The sequence below is a fragment of the Puntigrus tetrazona genome, unplaced genomic scaffold (genome assembly GCF_018831695.1).
Source record: "Puntigrus tetrazona isolate hp1 unplaced genomic scaffold, ASM1883169v1 S000000095, whole genome shotgun sequence".
Taxonomy (NCBI): domain Eukaryota; kingdom Metazoa; phylum Chordata; class Actinopteri; order Cypriniformes; family Cyprinidae; genus Puntigrus; species Puntigrus tetrazona.
This window is the reverse complement of record NW_025047772.1, coordinates 236,491-259,000: the sequence shown is the minus strand read 5'-3', so window position 1 is coordinate 259,000 and position 22,510 is coordinate 236,491. Positions and strand designations below refer to the sequence as shown.

At 41.6% G+C, this 22,510-nt stretch overlaps 1 long non-coding RNA gene across 1 annotated transcript; it reads left to right on the top strand.

Moving 5' to 3' along the window:
• Nucleotides 1-15,518: 15,518 nt before the first annotated feature.
• On the top strand, nucleotides 15,519-17,314 carry LOC122332502. The gene is made up of 3 exons (XR_006248489.1): nucleotides 15,519-15,536; nucleotides 15,858-16,122; nucleotides 17,097-17,314. It is a non-coding gene; the product is annotated as an uncharacterized LOC122332502 (long non-coding RNA).
• Nucleotides 17,315-22,510: the final 5,196 nt, after the last annotated feature.

Below are 22,510 nucleotides of genomic sequence, written 5' to 3'. Positions count from 1 at the left end.
TGTTGTGTGTATACCCTCTGAGGTGGAGAACACCGTCAACTGTCTGCCAAGACCTAATAGCGAGTCCCAGCTACTTTAGGTGAAGCTGAACTCTCACTCTGGACACGTGCATGCAGCCACTTGACATTGGACAGGACTTAATATCATACGGCGAGGGAATCTTCAGCATCGCACCTGCTCAAGGGAAAAAGCCAGTTGGATTTTTCAAGGTTCCAAAACTGGAAGCCATGGCTTTCCCTGTACAGTTTTCCACTGGACAGAACACAATCGACGAGGCACTAAAAGTTGTGTTATCACCAAGCATGTATTTCAATGCTAGATTGTTCTGCATGGATACTCGTTTCGCCAAAGACCAGAGCTATCTCTTCTTTGCACAGTTTGTCACTGAGACACACATGGCTAGAAACAGCATGTCTATCCAGATGCGAAAAGGCAAACCTGTTACAAAAGACGGACGGAGAATCTCCAACAAGCTTCTTCAGGATGATCTTGAGGTCGAAAGACTGGTCCACAGCCGTGACACCACAAGGTTTATGCAACCCTTGAGAGGCTCTCCATCTTATTGGGAGAAAACTTTGAGAGATCTACAGGCCATGATCAGACAGTTGGGGACACCTCCTTTTTTTTTGCACATTCAGTGCAGCCGAATTGCGATGGCCAGAAGTCATAACGGCAATCAAGGCTCAGCAAGGTAAAGAGGTTGACTTTTCAGAGCTTGACTGGACAACAAAATGTGAAATCCTTCGAAGTAAACCCGTCACCGTCATGCGGATGTTTGAGAAACGAGTGTATGCGTTAATGACCCATCTGCTTTTGTCACCTGCTCAGCCCATTGGGGAAGTCGAGGATTATTTTTATCGAGTCGAGTTTCAAGCCAGAGGAAGCCCACACATTCATCTGCTGACCTGGGTAAAGGGGACACTGGAATTCGAAAATGATTCTGACCAAAAAGTGTGTGACTTCATTGATCGCTACATAACCTGCCAGTTGCCGGACTCTACCACCGATCCCGAGCTTCATAAAATTGTCACCGAGGTTCAACTTCACAGCAGGAATCACTCCAAATCTTGCAAAAAAGGAAAGGTGTTGTGCAGATACGGGTTTCCTAAACTACCCATGTCAGGCACCACAATCACCCGTCCACAACCCGTGGACATGGACATTCAGTTTGTTCTTGACTCTTTCTGCTGCATCATGTATATGCTTTCCTACATTTCCAAGCCAGAACACGAAATGAGTGATTTCTTTGAAGACCATCATCAAGAGTGTTCGTCAAATCAATGTAGACGAAGAGGATGAAATGAAGCAAATCATGCAGGCCTACTTCAAACACAGGCAAGTGAGCGCTCAGGAGTCTGTGGCACAAACATTCAGCTTACCATTGAAAAAGTGTTCACGGAACGTTGTGTTTATACCGATGGATGACGATGCCCTGAAGATGAGTTTGCCTCTTAGTGTCCTACACAACAAAGATCCTGATTCAGAGGATGTCTGGATGTCGGGTATGGTAGATAAATACAGAGCAAGGCCTCAAACACTGGAGTTTGAAATGATGTGCCTTGCAGACTTCATGTCAAAATAACATGTTGTGTATGGTCAGCAAACTAAAGGAAAGAATGTCCACCCACTCCTCAACAATATGGGATTCCTTCAGAAGAGGACTGTTGGTAAGGCTGCAATTATAAGGTATGCTCGCTTTTCAAAGGAGAAGCAACCAGAAAAGTTTTACGGAACTTTGGTAAAACTTTACGTGCCACATCGCGTCAACACGCAACTGAAACCTCAGCGCTATCCAACGTATCAGGAGTTTTACAAAAGTGCATATGTGGAATGCCTGTCTGTGGTATAGTTAAAGCACAAGAAACAAAGATCGAAAAGCACAGCAAAAAATTTGATGAAGCATGTGAACAGCTGCAGCGGGAAGGACCAGCTGAGAATGCTTGGGGTGCTTTTGCACCTGAAATTGATGTTGAACGCTTGTAGTGCGTTGCAGAACAAGAAGACGCCAATCTACAAGAAGAGGATGAACAAGAAGATGTCCCGGAGTACCAGATTCTTTGTGAAGATGGAGACAGAGTCGTACCACAGATAGAGGCACCTCAAATGACTGCCGAATTTGTGAGGAAGATGTTTAGGAGTTTAAATGAGACGCAGGCAGCCATTTTTTACACCGTTCGACAGTGGTGTCAGAAGCTTGTGTGGGGTCATAATCCAGGGCAGTTTTTTTTACTTTTTGTCTGGCGGTGCTGGCTGTGGGAAATCCCACGTCATCAAGTGCATACACTCAGAAGCAACCAAGATTCTGCGACTACTCCCTCGACTCCAGGAAGAAGGGGATCTCTCGGTGCCTGTGGTGCTGTTGTCTGCATTTACTGGAACGGCAGCATTCAACATCTCTGGTAAAACCCTGCATTCCCTTTTAAAACTGCCAAGGAGTCTGAAGCCACCTTATCAAGGAGATCATGCGCCAGAAAGAAGACCTTGCTTTTGCTCAGTTGTTGAACAGACTTTGAGTGAAGCAGAAGTCTAAAGCTCTCAGGGTAGATGATAGAGCTTTATTACTGCAGGCTGTGAAGAAGCCAGGAGACTGCCCGCGTAATGCTGTGCACATATTTGCCACCAACAAAGAAGTTCACAAGTACAATACGGAGACCGTACAAGCCCTTTTCACTGACAACTGATGCCGAAAGACTACAGGAAAGACCCCAAAACAGGAAGGATGAAGAGAATAAACAAACCTGTCACTGGAAAAAAGGAAGACTTGCTTGACACAATTCAAGTCGTCGTGGGAGTTCGTGTAATGGTAACCAGGAATCTGGATGTAGAGGACGCAAATCTTATGAGGTGAACATGACGTCAGTGGATGTTTCATCAAGATGGCGCCGTTGAGCTCGGCTGCCGTCACGACCGCTCCTGCAAAACTTTTTGTTTTTCTTTTAATTGTTAGTATTTTGGACAGTCTGCGTGGTTTTCTTTATATAAGATGGCTATTACTACATACGACCGAGCCACTCTTATATCTATTGGTGTACAATGCACCCAACTTTCGCCGTTTTTAAACCCGGACCCATGTTGGCCGAGCGAGATCCTGACGAAGACAAAAGGACGCGACCCGGACCGGCGCCCACGAGGAAACGAGCGGCGTCAGGAACAGGTTGAGGGCACGCCACACCGCGCTCCCTACCTAGTGTCCTGTTAGCCAACGTCCAGTCTCTGGAAAACAAGCTCGATGACCTCAGGGCAAGGATCAAGTTCCAGAGAGACATTCGGGACTGCAACCTCCTCTGCCTCACCGAGACATGGCTGAACCCAGCGGTACCGGACCACGCCATACAACCGGCCGAGTTTTTCTCTGTTTACCACGTGGAGTGTGTCTGATGGTGAACAACCGCTGGTGCGACAGCGCGAGCGTTGTTCTTCTCTCACGCTCCTGCACACCAAACCTGGAACTTCTGACCATCAAATGTCGCCCTTTCTATCTTCCATGGGAATTCAGCTCGGTCATAGTCAGCGCCGTTTATATTCCACCTCAAGCGGACACGGACGCTGCAATATGGGATTTACATGACCACCTCACAACACACCAGACACAGCACCGGGACGCCGCACTCATTGTGCTGGGGGATTTTAACAGTGCAAACCTCAAGCGCGCACTGCCAAACTTTCACCAGCACATCACCTGCCCCACCAGGGGCGAAAGGACACTGGATCACTGTTACACACCCTTCAGAGAGAGCTACAAGGCAAAATCATGCCCACCGTTTGGTAAATCGGACCATGCCGCCATTTCCCTCGTACCTGTTTACAAACAGAGGCTGAAACAGGAAGCCCCGGTACAGAGGGAGGTGTCACGCTGGTCTGACCATTCGTGGCCGCCCTGCAAGACAGCTTTGGATGACGCAGACTGGGCCATGTTCAGGTGTAGCTCCGAGGACGCCAACGAAGTTCACGGAAGCGGTGGTGGGATTCATCGGAAACTAGCGGATGACACGGTAGAGAAAACCGTCATCAGGACGTTTCCCAACCAGAAGCCGTGGGTAGACAAAACTATCCGCGACTCTCTGAGATCCCGCTCCGTAGCCTATAACGCGGGGATTGTCACCGGGATATGTCTGAATACAAGGCTGCGTCGTACAGACAGCGTGCGCGAGAGCGGTAAAGGAGGCAAAGAGGCGCTACGGGAGGAAACTAGAGTCACAGTTTCAACACAGTGACTCTAGGAGCCTTTGGCAGGGACTGAGAAACATCACGGACTATAAAACGGCAACCTCCAGAGTGGAGAGCGCGGATGCTTCTCTGGCAGACGAGCTAAACACCTTTTATGCTCGTTTTCGAGGCTGCAGCTAATCACGCTAATCACGCTAGCGCCGCTAGCGGCATGATGAACAGCAAGCACGCAGAGAGAGCCGGAGAGGAAATCACGTTCACCATTTCGGAGCACGACGTAAGGAGGGCATTCAGGAGAGTGAACACCAGGAAGGTAGCAGGACCTGACGGCATCACAGGTCGGGTTCTGAGAGCCTGTGCTGACCAGCTAGCACCGGTGTTCACTGAGATATTTAATCTCTCCCTGAAACAGTCTGTAGTGAACCTTGTGTTTCAAAGAGTCCATCATTGTTCCTGTGCCGAAGAAACCTCAACCATCTTGCCTTAATGATTACCGCACCGTGTAGCTCTGACGTCTGTAGTGATGAAGTGCTTCGAGAGACTCGTCAGAGACTTCATCACCGCATCACTACCGGACACACTCGACCCACTACAGTTTGCTTACCGCTTAAAACCGGTCTCACGGAGGATGCCATCACACACCTCCTCCACACAACCACAAGCCACCTGGATTTTAGGAAAGGGAACTATGTGAAAATGCTGTTCGTGGACTATAGTTCAGCGTTTAACACCATAGTTCCCTCCACGCTCACCTCGAAGTTGGAGGTCCTGGGACTCAGCCCATCCCTGCGTCACTGGATCACTAACTTCCTGACCGACAGACCACAAGCCGTACGGATGGGAAAACACACCTCATCCTCCCTCACTCTCAGCACTGGAGCCCCTCAGGGTTGTGTTCTGAGCCCCCTGCTGTACTCGCTGTACACACATGACTGTGTGGCCACTACAAACTCCACCACCATCATTAAATTTGCTGACGACACTGTGGACAGAGTGGACAGAGTGGACAGTTTCCGGTACCTGGGTGTTCACATCACGCAGGACCTGTCTTGGTCCTGTCACATCAACACCCTGGTGAAGAAGGCCCGGCAGCGTCTATACCATCTGAGGCGCTTAAGGGACTTCAGACTCCCATCTCAGGTGCTCAGGAACTTTTACACCTGCACCATCGAGAGTGTCCTGACGGGAAACATCACCTCCTGGTTCGGGAACAGCACCATGCAGGACAGGCAAGCTCTTCAGAGGGTGGTGCGGTCAGCTGAGCGCACCATCCGCACTGAGCTCCCTGTACTGCAGCACATCTACAACAAGCGGTGCTGTACCAGGGCCAGGAAGATCGTGGAAGACCTCAGCCATCCCAACAATGGACTCTTTTCTCTGCTGCGTTCAGGAAAGCGCTTTCGTTCCCTGAAGGCAAACACAGAGAGAATGAGGAGGAGCTTCTTCCCGCAGGCCATTCTGAGTCTGAACCAGAAAACACCCAGCACCTAAATACCGGAATTCCCATGTTCACCCCTCTTTCCCCAGATACTCGCCACTTACATTTGGACAATTGCACTAGCCACTTTGCACTGGACATTGCACAGCCACTTTACACTTACACTTTATACACTTTACACTTTATATCTTATACTTTATATTTATATTCTCTGTTTTATTTTATTTTTTTATATTCTACTTTGCACACTTCTTTTTTTATACATATTTTTTTATATTTTATATTTATATATACATTTAAATTTTGTTTCTATTTTGATGCTGGACGGTTGTAAAGAACATTTCACTGCATGTCGTACCATGTATGTATGTGTATGTGACAAATAAAATTTGAATTTGATTTTTGAATTTGTTTTGGCACGATTGCAAATATCGTCACCGAAACAAAAGACAGAATCGCCACAATAAAAATGTTAGGACTTTAATTCGACAATCCAAGTGCCGGTCAGAAACATCGCAAAAAGGTGCGAGGTGAAGAAGACGTCCTTACATTGACCGATCTGAAGAGAATCTGAGGAAAGGAATGGTTCGTCGACAGTTTCCCATCAAACTAGCTTATGCCTGCACAGCCCACAAAGTTCAAGGCATGACAATGCAGGCTGCAGTTTTGTCTTTGAAGAAGATTTTTGAGCCGGGAATGGCCTACGTTGCCCTTAGCAGAACAACCTCTCTGCATGGATTACATATTACGGATTTCGACAAGAAGAAAATATATGCGGATCCAGAAATCACAGCCTCCTTGCGAAGCATTAGAAGAGCAAGAGTTGAAGACATCATGCCACTTGTACAGCATGTAAGGGAACATACACTTACCATCATACATCACAACACGGAAGGACTGGCATCTCACGTTGAGGATATCAGATGCCATCATGAGCTGCAACTGGCGGATGTTCTTTGTTTTATGGAAACGCACCTGACCGGATCATGTGTTTCAGATCTCCAATTGAAAAGATACAACTTGTTTACATGGAACAGGCACATCTCCTACTCGACACATCAAGAAAACGGAAGGAAAAATGGAGGTGGAGTTGCAATATATTGCAAGGAGCACATTCCAACGCAGTCCAGGCAATGTATACAAGATGTGACTGATCTGGAGTTTGTTCTAACTAAAATAGATTCTCTAATAAAAGCAGCAATCGCAGCTGTGTATAGGCCACCACAATATAATGTAGAAGATTTCTTGACCAACCTAAAGAGTATGCTGGATTATATGGACCTTGCACACAATGATCTCATCATCATCTGTGGAGACTTCAATGAGGACCTTCTACAAGCTGGAAGAAAACCTATTTTTTTAGAACAGCGACAACGGGAAAGCACACACTACTTGACCACATCTACATCTCAAATCCGGACCTTTGCCTTCAATCGGGTGTGTTACAGAGCTACCACAGTTACCACAATCCTGTGTACTGTGTATTGCGCTTTATGTAGATAATTTTGTTGTTGTGTTTTGTATATTGCAGTGATTGTCATACGGAGCCGGGGACACTGAGCATGCATTAACGGTGCCAGTGGGGCTAGAACAGCCTTAGCCACCGGGTTGCCACGTATGATCGAGTTCTGGTGGGATGTATGGTCGTGGTGGGGTTTTATGTTGCAGGGAAAGTAGAGCAGCAGCTACAGCAACATGAAGATAGGAGTAGACTGGCAGCTTCAGGAAGGACACTGGACAGCAGAGGCAGCAGCACCAACAACAGACAGTGAGAATTAGTGCAGCAGCTCCAGGGAGGCAGTGAGTAACAACACTAACATGTAGACAGAGATGGTATTAAGACACTGTTATAATAGACGTTTGACAATCTGTACTAAATGTATTGTATGTTGTTCACTATTATTCGGTTTCAATAATGTGCTTTTCTGTAGTTTCAGGAAGGGTTTAGACACACTAGCAGTCCTGTCCAAGACTGGATGTGACTGCAACATTGTCGAAAAAGCTAAGTGTTTAAACATTTACTGTACAATCACTGTATTATTGCATGTAACAACCACATTTTTGGGAAGATGCTAAAAAATAACAAAAAATAATAAGACCTGTGTTTTTCTCATCATTTCTCTTCATAATTATTGTGGAGTCAAAAAAAGAATCATTTGACTAACAGTATCACATCTGTTTTGCTTCTTCTAGCACAGGATATCCAGCCTGTCTGATGAGTCTGAGACTAGATGGAGGGAGATGCTTCAGTGGTCAACGTCCTTCATCTAATAATTGGATGACCAAGTTCATCTTATTTAGGCCATATTGCATAATTTGTTTATTATTATAAATATATTTGTCACATCTCTGGACTCTGTGTTTATGTTTTTTTCGTTTCATGCCATGTGCTCCCTGTGCCCTGCCTTCCCTCTGTGTTAATTATGTTATTGTCATCAGCTGTGTCTCGTCAATTACCCCGTGTATTTAAGTCCCGTGTTTTGAGTTCAGTTTGGCTGAGCGTCAAGGTCCTTACCCGATGTCTATACCTGTGTTTATCCTGCCTGCCTGTTCGACCTGCCTGTCTGTATATCTTTTATTTTGCCATTTTGGAATTAAACCCTTTTATTTTCATTTAATCTCGGTGTGTGCTCTCGTGCTTACCACACAACCGTGACAGAACGCTCGGACCTACAAAAAGTAAATAGCGGCGTCTTTTCCCCTTATTTTTTTGTTTTTTTGCCATGTTTGCCCAGTTTAAAGACCCAAACTTCCTCATCCGCCTGCTGGAGCAGGGGGATTGCTCTCTCGAGGACTACACCGAACTATTCCTCGAACTGGCCAACGACTCCCGCTACCCGGACAGCTTTCTGTGCGGAACCTAGCCGCCCAGCCGTCCCGTAAGCCCGCTGGTTCCGCCCAGCCGTCCCGTAAGCCCGCTGGTTCCGCCCAGCTGTCCCGTAAGCTCGCTGGTTCCGCCCAGCCGTCCCGTTAGCTCGCTGGTTCCGCCCAGCCGTCCCGTTCCTGTGCCCGCGCCACGTGCGTTCTGTCCCGTTCCTGTGCCCGCGCCACGTGCGTTCTGTCCCGTTCCTGTGCCCGCGCCACGCGTGCGTTCTGTCCCGTTCCTGTGCCCGCGCACGCGTGCGTTCTGTCCCGCTCCTGTGCCCGCGCCACGTGCGTTTGTCCCGCGTTCCTGTGCCCGCGCCCGTGCGCTCTGTCCCGTTCCAGTGCCCGCGCCCCGCGCGCTCCCTCCAGTGCCCGCGCCCGCGGCGCCTCCCTCCAGTGCCCGCGCCACGCACGCTCTCCTCCAGTGCCCCGCGCCGCGGCGCCCCTCCAGTGCCCGCGCCACGTGCGCGCCCATCCCGCTGCAGTGCCCGCGCGCCACGTGCGCTCCCTCCAGTGCCGCCTCAAGTTTTCCCACCCTCCCACCCTTGCCACACCACGCCGATGGATCCCAGCAGCCCCTGCGCTCATCCTCAGCAAACCATCTGGAGCTCGCCACGGGTCTGCCGGTCTCCATCGCCGTCGAGGTTGAAGGATCCCTCGCCTCACCGTCCTGCCTCCGAGACCCAGACTCCTCCTCGGCTCGTAGACCCGTCGGCTCCCCCTGGGCTCCTAGCTCCCTCCTCTACACCGTGGTCCGTCAGTCCACCAGCTCCACAAGGCCTTGGTCTGTCGTCGACCATCCGTCGCCTCGGGATTCCTCTCCTCCGGCTTCGCCTCGTCCCTCCATCCCACCGGCTCTGTTAGGCTCCTCCTTCCCTCCGGCTTCACCTCAGTCCTCAGTCGCTCTGGCTCCGTCGCGTCCTTCCCACCGTCTCCGTGTCAGTCGCCGAAGCCTGCGGCGTCGCCTTGGACCTCCAGCGCCTCCACGTCACCCTGGCTCTTCGGCTCTCCGTCTCCGCCTCAGTCTCCTCCTCCACCTGCTCCGCCGCCGTCAGTCGGCCCCATGGAGTCGATGGCTGCTCCTCCTCCATGGCTCCTCCCTCCGTCGGCTCCACCTTGGACCACCATAGCTGGGCTCTGGATCTCCTCCTGCTCCGGACTCCTCCTGTCTCCTTCCTGGCTCCTCCCTCCGTCGGCTCCACCTTGGACCACCATAGCTGGGCTCTGGATCTCCTCCTGCTCCGGACTCCTCCTGTCTTCTCCCTGGCTCCTCCCTCCGTCTGTTCCTCCTTGGACCCTTCTGCCTTCTGCCTGCCCCCTCCTGGGGATCCGTCCTCCACCAGAACCTCCTCCCAAGACCCGGTATCCCCAAATCCTAGTCATTTTGGTTTTGTTTGTTTTCATTTGATGTTACCCTTTAGGTGCGAGGACGCACCTTCCGGGAGGGGGGGGTAATGTCACATCTCTGGACTCTGTGTTTATGTTTTCGTTTCATGCCATGTGCTCCCTGTGCCCTGCCTTCCCTCTGTGTTAATTATGTTATTGTCATCAGCTGTGTCTCGTCAATTACCCCGTGTATTTAAGTCCTGTGTTTTGAGTTCAGTTTGGCCGAGCGTCAAAGTCCTTACCCGATGTCTATACCTGTGTTTATCCTGCCTGCCTGTTCGACCTGCCTGTCTGTATATCTTTTATTTTGCCATATTGGAATTAAACCCTTTTATTTTCATTTAATCTCGGTGTGTGCTCTCGTGCTTACCACACAACCGTGACAATATTAATGTTTCATATATTAAGTAGGTAAAATTAATGTAATGTAATGTCAAATCCTGTCTGCCTCTCTAGGGTCCTTTCCAACCAGGCTTTTCAAAACAGATGTTTTTAATCAAATAAAAAATTTTACTTTACTAAATTAATTAAAAAACAAAATTAAATCATGCTATGGCTTAATGTCATAATCAAAACAATTATATACGTTTCTAAAACATATGTATTTGTCAAAAATAAATTAATAAAAAAATAAAATAAAATATATATATATATATATATATATGCATCATCATATATTTTATAGTAAATACTTCTTAAATATAATTCTTTTATCATTTTAATAGTGACAATACATATAGTATTTTGTTAAATCACATTACTAAAAATAATATTTACTGCTAGTCAATGAAAAGCTACAGAATAAAGCTGCTTGGCTGGGATCAGGTTTGGTGGGTCGAGATTTGACACAACAGCTGCTTTTTATACATTTTTAATAAACATTTTAGGTGAATTGGCAAATCCAGCCTGTTTGTCTTCATTGAACGGTGTATCGTACAGTAAGAAGGTTTTTACACTTGTATAAATGAAGACACAAAACACAAAGACAGGAATAAAAACAAAGCTGCAGCTAAATAAATAAACATACATACAAGCACCAAACCTTGAATACAAAATCATAGCTTCAGTAATTCATTGAACAATGTGCAGAAAATGCTTGCTAACGTTTTTGTTTGTTTGTTTTTAAACAGTGTTTGTGTCTGCACTGTCTAAAAGTTGAGCTCCAAAGCAGAACAGTAAAGAGACCAAGTCAGATCAAAAGAAAAGAAAAAACTCAATCAGAAATAAACAAACAGCGTTGCAGCTTTTTTCAGGAATTTCGGTGGTCTTGGAGGATTTTGATGTTTTGTTCCCTTCATCTCAGCCTTTGACCAGGATTTATTCTGAAAGAAATGAATACTAGTTTAACTTCACAAGTAAAGAAATGAATGACACAGAAAGATTAACAAGGTTTAGGATTTAGCATCACCTAGATTTTTGGTGGTGAAGATTCATTCTGAAGCAATATATTCAGTGCTCTATCAGCTTTTACATACTTAAAACTTCAATTCAATTCAATTCAATTCAAGTTTATTTGTATAGCGCTTTTTACAATGGCTATTGTTCCAAAGCAGCTTCACAAAAGCAAATTATTACATAACAAAAGCAAATCATTCCACAGACATAAGCAAGTCACTACACAGCAGGATGCGTTACAAAACAGCAGGATGAATTACAATGCAGAAAGTCCAAGATAGAATTAGTCCAGACAGAAGGTTGAGTTTTCCTCGATGTCATCGCAGGAAGGTCATCTCCTCACTGGGTCCACTGGAGAGGCTCGGTAACTAGATGCCTCGGGATGTACATCCCGAGGTGGAGACAAAAGGATAATTAGAGTAGCGGCCATTCATACTATTGGGAATCACGATGTACTGTAGCATAGGTTTATGTTAATCTTTACGAGTATGCTTTGCTAAAAAGATATGTCTTTAGCCTAGACTTAAACTGAGAGAGTGTGTCTGATCCCCGAACATTAGCAGGAAGGTTATTCCAGAGTTTAGGTGCCAAATGTGAAAACGCTCGACCACCTTTAGTAGACTTTGCTATACGAGGAACTACCAGGAGCCCTGAGTTTTGAGATCTTAAAGAGCGTGACGGGTTGTAGCTTGACAGAAGGCTGCTCAGATAAATGGGGGCTAAACCATTTAGAGCCTTGTAGGTCAGTAACAGTACTTTGTAATCAATCCGGAAATGAACAGGCAGCCAGTGCAGAGAGGATAAAACTGGGGTTATGTGATCATATTTCCTTGTCCTGGTAAGAACTCGAGCGGCTGCGTTCTGCACTAACTGAAGCTTGTTTATTGAAGATGCTGGACAACCAGCGAGCAGCGCATTACAGTAATCCAGTCTAGATGTCATGAACGCATGAACTAGCTTTTCTGCATCTGAGAGAGAGCATGTGTCTGAGTTTAGCAATATTTCTAAGATGAAAGTAGGCAGATTTTGTAACATGAGTGATATGGTGTTCGAAGGACAGGTTGCTGTCCAATATCACACCCAAGTCTTTAACTGTCGGAGTAACGTTTATATCACATCCATCTAATTGTAGTTTGAGCTCAGAAATTTGCTGTAAACATGAATTTGGGCCAATAAGAAGCACCTCTGTTTTATTAGAGTTTAATAGAAGAAAATTTCTAGTCATCCAGTCTTTTATGTCTTTAACACACTCTGTTAATTTAGACATTTCTGATAACTTATCAGGCTTAGATGAAATGTATAGCTGTGTGTCATCTGCATAACTGTGGAAATTAACCCTGTGCTTTCTAATAGTGTTCCCCAGGGGCAGCATGTATATAGAGAACAGTAAGGGGCCTAAAACTGATCCTTGAGGCACACCACACTTTACAGGCGTTATACTAGAGCGGTCTCCGTTTATATCTACAAATTGAAAACGGTCTGATAGGTATGATTTAAACCACTTTAAAGCATGTCCCTGTACACCAGCGGTGTTTAGACGCTCCAGGAGAATATTATGATCTATGGTGTCAAATGCAGCAGTGAGATCCAATAAAACTAGTAGCGAGACGCAGCCTCGGTCGGAGGATAAGAGCAGGTCATTAGTGATTTTAACTAATGCGGTTTCTGTGCTATGGTGCGGTCTAAAACCTGACTGAAACTCCTCATAGACATCATTCATCTTTAAGAAGGAGCATAACTGCGCTGGCACAACTTTTTCTAATATTTTTGATATAAATGGGAGATTTGATATCGGTCTGTAGTTAGATAGTTCATTAGGATCAAGTTGTGGTTTTTTGATCATAGGCTTAATAATTGCTAATTTGAATGGGTTGGGAACGTGACCTAATGATAGGGAGGAGTTAATAATATTTAGAAGAGGTTCACCAGCTGCTGGTAATATATCTTTCAGAAATTTATTTGAACTGTTTTAAATCTGGGATCTTGTACTTTTACACCTCTTTTATTCTTTGTCGCCTTGAGGAAAAACTTTATATCCTCAAGACCATAACTGCGAGGTGTGACTTCTCCCTGGGACAGACCCACACTACACTCTGATGAGTCGCTGTCGCTCTCGGTTTCTAGCATGGTCTCATCTTGGTCATTATCTGTCCTGCTTACTTTAGCCTCTAAACACTTACTCATCTTTTTCCTCTTTTTTTTAGGGGTTTTGAAGCATGATTGCTCTTGCTCCGGAAACACTTGTGCTTCTTCATCCATTACACTAATCTGACTTCCTCCACCATTAGTAATTTCCATTAGATTATCTCAGTATGCTCAGTCTGAAAAAAACCTGACTCTGTATCAGCTTCTGCAGTCCTTTCCACCACATTTTTCTGAAACTATTTCCTGGATTTCCTCCTCGGAATCTTTTCTGTTTTCACCTGTTCCATCCTTATTTGTATCTCCTTCCTCATTATTTTTATTTGGGCCCTGTCTGTCCACATCCAAAACATTTGACTTTACCAGTAGAGACAAAAATAGCGTAGCTAAAATCATCAATTCTGAAGTTTAGCTTTAAATCTAAGTCAGCATCATCTGGGATAATCATATGTACAAACCTCCTAAAAGACACAATGTGTTTCAATAATGGTGAATGGCTACTGATTGGGATTTTCTTTTTTGGGGAGACTATTTTTCCATAACGTGCCAAAGCTTGTGTTAGGATCTCAAAACTGCACAATCAAATTAACCAATTTAAAAAACACTTATAAAACAGTTACAGAAAAGATATCCCACCTTCCTTTTATGGCGGATGTTGCTTTCATCTTTCACAATGAATTCCCTTCTTCCACCAATCCGTTGTCCTGTCTTGCTTTTGAACTTTTTCAAGGCTTTCCTGCAGACAAATCTCAGTTTCCTGGCCAGAGCTTCCAGCAATGCCATCCTGGACCATGTCCACTTGACGTAAACGTAATCCTTGACTGAATCTGCGATATTGAAAGATTTATGTGAAAACATTTTAAAATGATTTGAAATGACATGAATTGTGTTTTATTACACCTACCTGTATATAAAAGTCATCTGATTTTGTAAACGTGTCTTGGTCTTGTAAAATATTGATCCTGACCTGCATGATCTTGTCACTTTTTCATTGTGTGCTCTTTGCTGACATATCCTACCAAAGTACCAAAAACAAATTAATAAATTAATGAATTAAACAAAAAGTACAGCAACACATATCATTTTGATTTGAATCAGTCTTCCAGTTTGATTTAAAAAAGGGTGTCTTAAGGGTGTGTATATTTATCATTGGTATCCATCTTTGCTTTGCGTCTTCCTCAGTTTCATTTTTTTTTACATAATCCGCATTTCTTCGTTGAAGGCATTAGCCTGTTTTTTTTCTGTTTCCTTTTATGCCCTTGTTCTGACAAAGCGTTAAAATCCTTGTAAGTCTCATTGTTGGACTGTAGCTTCTCCTAAAACGTCATACGAATCAGAAGAAACCGGTCGAACCCTTCAGAAGACGTCTTTTCCTCACATGATTTGTTATAAAATGTACCTTTTTTATATAGCAGTTCAACACAAGTTTATTGAGTGAGTTACATGGTCTTTTTTTCTGTTTTACTAATGAAATGGATTAAAACAAAGCCAGAGCAGAGCTGATGAGCATCTCGGAGCAACGCTTCTGTGTTTTGTTTTTGAATCAATCTGTTTTTGATCGAACCTAGTGAGCCATTTGTGATTTATTGATTTGATCCTAAATGAATCAGCCATTTTGAAATAATCGTTTGATTCATTTGAACAGACACGTGCTGCCATCTACTGGTTGTTTTAGTGTCATGTTTATGTACTTATGACCAACCTAAACCAGCACCAAAACACAGTCATTAAATATTGAGTTATTTTTGTTAATGTTAGTGTTGTTAGTGTTTTGACACACATTGTGTGTGCGTGCTTTGGTTTAACCTACATTGTAAGGACCAAAAAAAACTTGGTTGATTTAATAAAATTGATGAAATATTGAAATATACTTGATCTGTGACAAAGTTGAAGCTATTGAGCGTAGGACTGTATTGTTGTTTCAGTATAGATATTTAGATAGATGGAGAGTTACAGTACAACAGTGTTTAGTGTTTTTTAGATTCCATCAGGATCATCAGCAACAGCACCGACTCAACGGGTGTCTGTTCAGAAACTGAAGGAGGAAAATGCTTTTATAAAAGCTAAAATTAAATTCTTAGAAGATAAATCCAAGGACATCGAAAAAGTAGAGAGATTTTTGCGTGTAGGAGCCTGACTAACGGTAAGCTGTTTTATCTCTAAAATCAACTATACTTTACAAGCAGTTATATGGTATGCTTATCATGTGTCCTACAGTACAAATAGTTATAAATGAATGTTTTACTTCAGGAAATGGACATAGTCCACATTATAACATACCCTGGTATATAATGGAGCAGTGTACTCCAGTCTGAGTCTGTCGTTGTTTTAAATTATATTTTGTGGTGTTCCTTAACAAAGGTAATAAAGTGTTAACATTTAACAATAACTTTAGATGGGAAGTTGGCAAAAATGGAAGAAATTAAATGTGCTGTAAATATGATTTGGTTTGTATTCTTATCAGCCCTTTCAGCAAAGAAAGACATGGGAGCTTCATGCTGAGTCAAAGTCTTCCAGTACAGAAGACGAATGTCATACAGAACATAAAAAGAAGACAATGAGTAGACGACAAATTGAGAGGAAAAAGAAACATCACAAAGTTGACTCATCATCCTCATCTGAATCAATCTCAACTCAGTCCTCTTCATCCCCTGCACCCCGAAAATCCAGCAAACATAAGGATAAAGCCAAGAAAAGGAAAGTGAACAAAAAGGAAAAATGCACAAGAGGTATGTCTTTTAAAAGTCCATACATTTATGTTTCATTTTATTTATTTCTTTATTGAAGAACGCATTGGAATGAAATGGGAGAGGCTGACACTTTTTTTTTTAAATAAACTTTTAAAATAAAAAATTGATAAATAAGAAAAATGTGGAAACATTTTGATGTTTGACTAAACAAACTTTTTTTAGTTTAAGAATTGTCACAAATGATGAAGTGATGAAGTGCACAACAGTCTTCATTAAATACTCCTAAAGAAAACAAAGGAGATCACATGAGAATACAAGCACTTCACTTAGACAATACCAGACAACAAACTAACTGGGTTCCCATGGACCCTAAAGTCTAAAATGTATTCATTAAAATGTTTAAAAATGTAACATTTATTTGATTATAAGACGTCTCAGATATACATATCTAGATGAAATCGTTATGCACCAAGAGCTTGTAACACTCCAAAGAGAAAAGAAAGACTGAAACTGCATCAAATGAACCCTTTCAATAAACAGCCACATTGAGCTTCAAACCCTAAAATGCAAACACTGTTTATAGATCTTATTTACAATTTGTGCAATTCATTATTTTTTCAAATCCATTTGTCATTAATTTACTTTACACCAAAAGCCCCTAAAGCTGAAATTCAGAAAGGAGGTCTGGTCAGAATCTTCTGAGAGAAGACGAATGATCCTGCAATGAAAAGAGTGACCTTAACCTCAACTGCATGTAAATCTAACCCCCAAAACAAATGAATAGCTATTGAAATAGAATAATAGAGGCACTTTAAAATGATTATTATTATTATTATTATTAAGTTCTTCTCCCTCTTAGACCCTAATTTTCCAAGTTAAGCTTCTCCTAACTTTTGACATACAACCAAATTCAGCAAAGACCTTTTGGCTGTAATATTTGTAATCCTTGTAGCAGATGTCAGACTTCCATTTATTTATAACACACTAATCTTTTATTGTCTGTTCTTTGTTAGTCTTTTTTCCAGAGCAAGCCATGAACAGATACAAGAAGGTCTAGGGCTATTTGAAAGGCGTACTTCAAATGCGGTGTGGATAGAAAGACAATTGTGGATACTGCTGCAGTCTCAGAGCTCGAAGCATGTGACAATGAGGCATACAAACATCTGCCTGCCACATTACAAAGAGGACAGAAACTCTCTGATTTTGCAGAGCGGTGCAGAGAGTTATGCAGACAGGAGCCACAGCAAAGCACCATTGAAGAAAAAAAGAAAGCTGGCATGCTTATTGACTTTTGCGAGAGACAAAAAAATAACCCATAGAACCTGCGTATATGCATGTGTGTGTGTGTGTGTGTGTGTGTGTGTGTGTGTGTGTGTGTGTGTGTGTGTGTTTCTTTGTATGATAAACACCATTCCAATGCATGCTCTAGTGTGTGTAACTACACACACAACCACTCTAACTTTTACTTGTTCCATACATCTTGTTTACATTCAGTCATCATAAATATGGCCGTGTGTCTATACACACTGTTTACTTTAGCTGTTTTCTAGTTATGATGAATAAATATCATGTGAAACCAAACACTAAAATGATTTAAAGCTTTTGATGTTTTTGCTGAATTCTATAATATTTTAGATAACTCCTTCAGAAGGATGTAGTAAAGCTTGAGTAATTATTAGCAGGTTAGTCTTATAGTAGTTATTAATGAAAAGGTAATCCTAGAATCTTCTAACCCTTCACAAGATACACACACACATATATATATAGGGGAAGTCACAGTCTAATGGTTAGATATGGACTTGTAACCCAAAGCTGCAGGTTCTAGTCTCGGTACAAGCAGTATTTTACGTGGGTGAATGAATGACCAACATTCTGTTTCATCTTCGATACAACTGAGGTGAGATCCTTGAGCAAGATACTGACCCACCAACTGATATACAAAAAAATGCTTGTCATATGCACACAGAAAATATTTTCAGATTTTATATCGCGTGTCCCATATAAACAGAAATAGGACATCAGGTACAAGTCTGTTATTAGGTTACTGATAATGGAACAGTCTTGTGAATTAGTTAAAATGTTAAAGCACCTGATTTGTTCCTATGTAGTTATTGATTAATGAAGGTGTTATTTTATGAATGTTATTTTACATGCAAATCTTTTTTGTTTGTTTCTTAACGCCTGTGCAAATTGCTTACAGTAACAGGAACACATAGTATTCAACAATATGCCATATCCTTCTGAGTGACTAGACTGGACATGCATTAAAACTCGAGTCAAGTCTCTAAAACTTAAAGATGACCACTGTGAATTTTAAACACTTTTACCACAAAACACTGTTAAACTTTACATCACTTAATGCAATCACAGGACATTTTGAACAAGATAATCTCTTAAGTCTTTAATGCTTTCCATCACAACTTCTACCTCAATGACAATCTTAAATGAGGCTGGACTGAGATTCAGAGAAGAAGGAGTCACAGCACCTTCATGCTCAACAAGGAGAATTCAAAGATCAAGGTGGTGGAACAAGTGATCATCAGCAGAGTCCTAACAACAGAACACATTCAAGACATCACTCATTAAATAACTATCAATTATGTTAAACAAATAGTCTGACACAGAGAAAGTAATGTACAAATTGGTTATGACTGCTTTATCAACTCTTCATTATTTACCCTAAAACCCATAAGACAGTTCATCATCAAAACAGAAATAAAGATATTTCTTGGTTTGTTTTAAAAGCTGTATCAACGACAATAATGTTACATTCTATGAAATTACATAAACAGCTAAATTAAAAGGTAACGTTATAACTGAACTGTGAACCGACAGAAAAAAAGCGTCTATCGGCACATTAACACTCTTTAGAGTTTAACATCGGCCCAGATATTAGGTTACCACTTTCGTCAGAAAGATATCTACAGATAATATCCTTTATTAACTGACGAGATTGTGTCATTTTCTCGATTGATGGGGGGTAACATCTCGCGCTACATGGTGAGGTCTTCCCACATCTATTAACGTCATGCTAACGCCTGATAATAATCACAGTGTCGCTACACGAACTGATCACATCGAACGAGCTGTTCAAAGTAATATAGATCTGCCGTAGATTCTGATCTTCACCTCTGTGTGTCTGTAGCACGAGACAGACAGGGTGCTGTATGTAGAAACACAACGAAGTTATTAAAAAAAGAAGATGCATCATTTTTTAAACCCACAAAAGTCTGATCAGGAATTGGTCAAAATAGCAGCAAGCACACATAGAGATACGGGGTATGACCCTCAAGACAAAATTGCATTACATCAGATTTCTAGATCTGAATCACGGTTAGACGTAAAAATAGTGGTGTTTCACAGAAGCTGTTGAGATAAATTGGAGGAAACACATTTAAAAATGATCTATTTATACCTACACGAGGATCATTACTATGTTTTTGAATACTGTTATCATGGATTTAAAGAGCAGAACTCACATTACAACAATGTGCCGATTGTTTGAGATATTGTAGATCAGATTTATGTTATCAAACTCATAAAGAATCTGGTAAAATACTGTGACAAATGCTGTACACCGTAAAAAGTAATCATTGAATCTACTAAAGAAATGTTAGTAAACTGGACTGATTTAGGCAAGTTTGTTCATTTTACTTGGTTAGGCTATGTTATGTGAACTTTCAAGTGGAGCCAGTTGTTAAACTAAACGTCTTCAGTACACTCTACTTAACAGAATGTAGTGTAGCCTACTGGACTAAACGTCTGTTCATACAAATATCTGACGCAAAGACACTTTCATAGTTAATGTGATTAGAAAAGGCTGGTAAGAGCCTACTATATGAAGATATAATATACAATACATATAATTTATATAAATATATATAAAATAAAGGGAAATTTGTGGATACATATTGCATTAAACAAAAACGTAAATCAAAAAATGTTGTTAAACATAACCTAGTTGACAATCAGCCTTAAGCAAAGTTTGGCATAAAACATCTAAAAAAATATATAAATAAAAATCACATTGATTTTGACTTCTTGATGTCTATTCATGCCATTTTAATTTTTTATAAAGATAGTCCTGGTGTCCTCTACAGAGGACATAAAATATGAATAAAATGTTAATTTAATTTTTTCTTTCTTATGCCTTAATTAATGACATGAAAAAATACTTAATAAAAGTTATTATTTTTCTATGAGTCAGGAGGATATAGGGAAAAAGAGAATTAAGTTAGAAAAGACTAATAATAATAATTTCTTCAAGGGATTATTTTGGTCTGGCACATGCTCAATGCAGACCTGTTTGAAGAAGAGCAGCAGTGTTTGAGATGTGGCAGCACAAATAGGTATGTTGAGGATTATTTTATAAGCCTACTTTTCCGTGAACACTGTCGCTACTATATTGAGCATATACTAAAGTCAGACGTAGTTTCAGTACCGAAGCGTCATTGCCTAAAAAACAGCGTACCGGGATGTTAAAAACAACAATTCAGCACATGCTTCACAATAGTTTTTAGGTTATTTCTAAATGTTTTTTGGTCTGAGTTTCTGTAGTGAAAATCCCGTTTTCTGGATGCACAGGTAAGGTGTTGGTGGACTAACGTTACTTGAAGCACATTCTCACCCGTACGTCGTCGTTTGTGTATAAAAACTGAAATTGAAATAATGTGATCAGATTATTTGTAACTTCTTTTTTTTAGTCACTGCATGGAGTCCAAAAGGATAGAGATGGTGGAGGAGCTCAAAATACGTAATTTCGTTACTTAACATTTCCGTAAACTACTTTTCAGGTCATTTAGTTTGTGCATGTTAATTTCAGTGAAAAGTGACTGCTTCATGCAGATTTTGGCAGAGTTCAGTCGAATATCTGGCAAAAACCTGCCAACCGAATTCGGTAACACTTTCTATGAAGCCTGCATTTATAAGACATCATAAGGGTATTCTTAATGCATTATAATACATGCATAATGCCTTATAAACAACATTATAATGTGTCGTATCATCTAATAAATAAGCTTTTTAGATGTTTAAAAGAAGACTTTGTTTTCATCCCTTTACTTTAAGCAGTTAAAGACCACTCATAATATGTTCATTGTGTGTTATAAGTCATCACACTCTTCGTTACACTAAATATTTATAGGCACAAATAGGTAAGTATTATGATGCATTGTAACTGTTTTTATGATTATTTATCAGATGATACGACACATTATAATGTTGTTTATAAGGCATTATGCATGTATTATAATGCATTAAGAATACCCTTATGATGTCTTATAAATGCAGGCTTCATAGAAAAAGTGTTACCATAATTTCTTTATATATATATATTATTGAATATGTATTTTTTTCTAATGTATAGTAAGACTCAGGCATGCAAAGTAAATATATAAATATATTTGATTTGATTTCATGCGCCAGCTCGTGGCGAGAGATACGAGCTGTACTTCTGCTCTCGTTTATTCATATCCATCCTTGCATATTCTTCTTTAATTGTATGCCTGAACTCTTTTATTGCATTAGCACTGTTAGCCCAGATTTTGTATCTAATTAAACAGTTTAATTGCAACATACTTAAATTATTTAAGATTTAGTTCATTAATATAAAAATGCAAGTCAATTCTACTCCGTTTGTAGACATAGTGAAATGTGTTAAGTTTAAGTTGAATTGATTACATTTCAAAAGTTTTTGATTGACCACGCCCCCTCTACCCCCCAGTGATTGATTCAGCCGTTGCAATGCAAAGTTTAGAAGACGCCATATTTTTCTTGCGTGGTTGCATCTGCATGTGATTTCCTAGAGTTGTTGGTCAGCAGTTAGAACGTAAACCTTTGAACACTGTTGGATTGACTATTTTCTGGAAGGAGAATTCGGCGAGCATAGTCGTGACATCGGCTGTTATTTTTTTTCCTTCTCATCAAAGGGGTGTTTGTGAGTAAGATTATTTTAAAATAATTCAGGGCATTTTGTGGTGAAAACCATCCTGTGTGTGTGAAGTTTTTGCGGATGGAGGGGTTGTTTGCCAGCACTGTCGTGGTACTTTCACCTGGGAACTAACGGTGTAAAGCCTTAACGTTTCACGGCCCTTTGTCATCGATATATTGTTCTTGCTTTTCCGTTGAGGGATTGTTTGCGATCATACGAAACATAATAACAGGTCGCTGATTATTGTTACTGGCTTGCTGTAGACACTGTCCCGTTTAATCCCTTCGAGTTGGTTTTGATACTGCCATGGTTTAATATAGAATAAGTTAAATTAACGTATAAATGCAAACACAAATGGATGCTTTCTAACAATAAACTGTTTGTGTTTCAGGTGACAAGGCGGCATGCATTGGAAACGTAAGTATTGTTCATTTAACTGTGAAAAAAGATCACAGCTATTTAAACATTATAGACTGAAACATGGAAGTTATGCTAGAA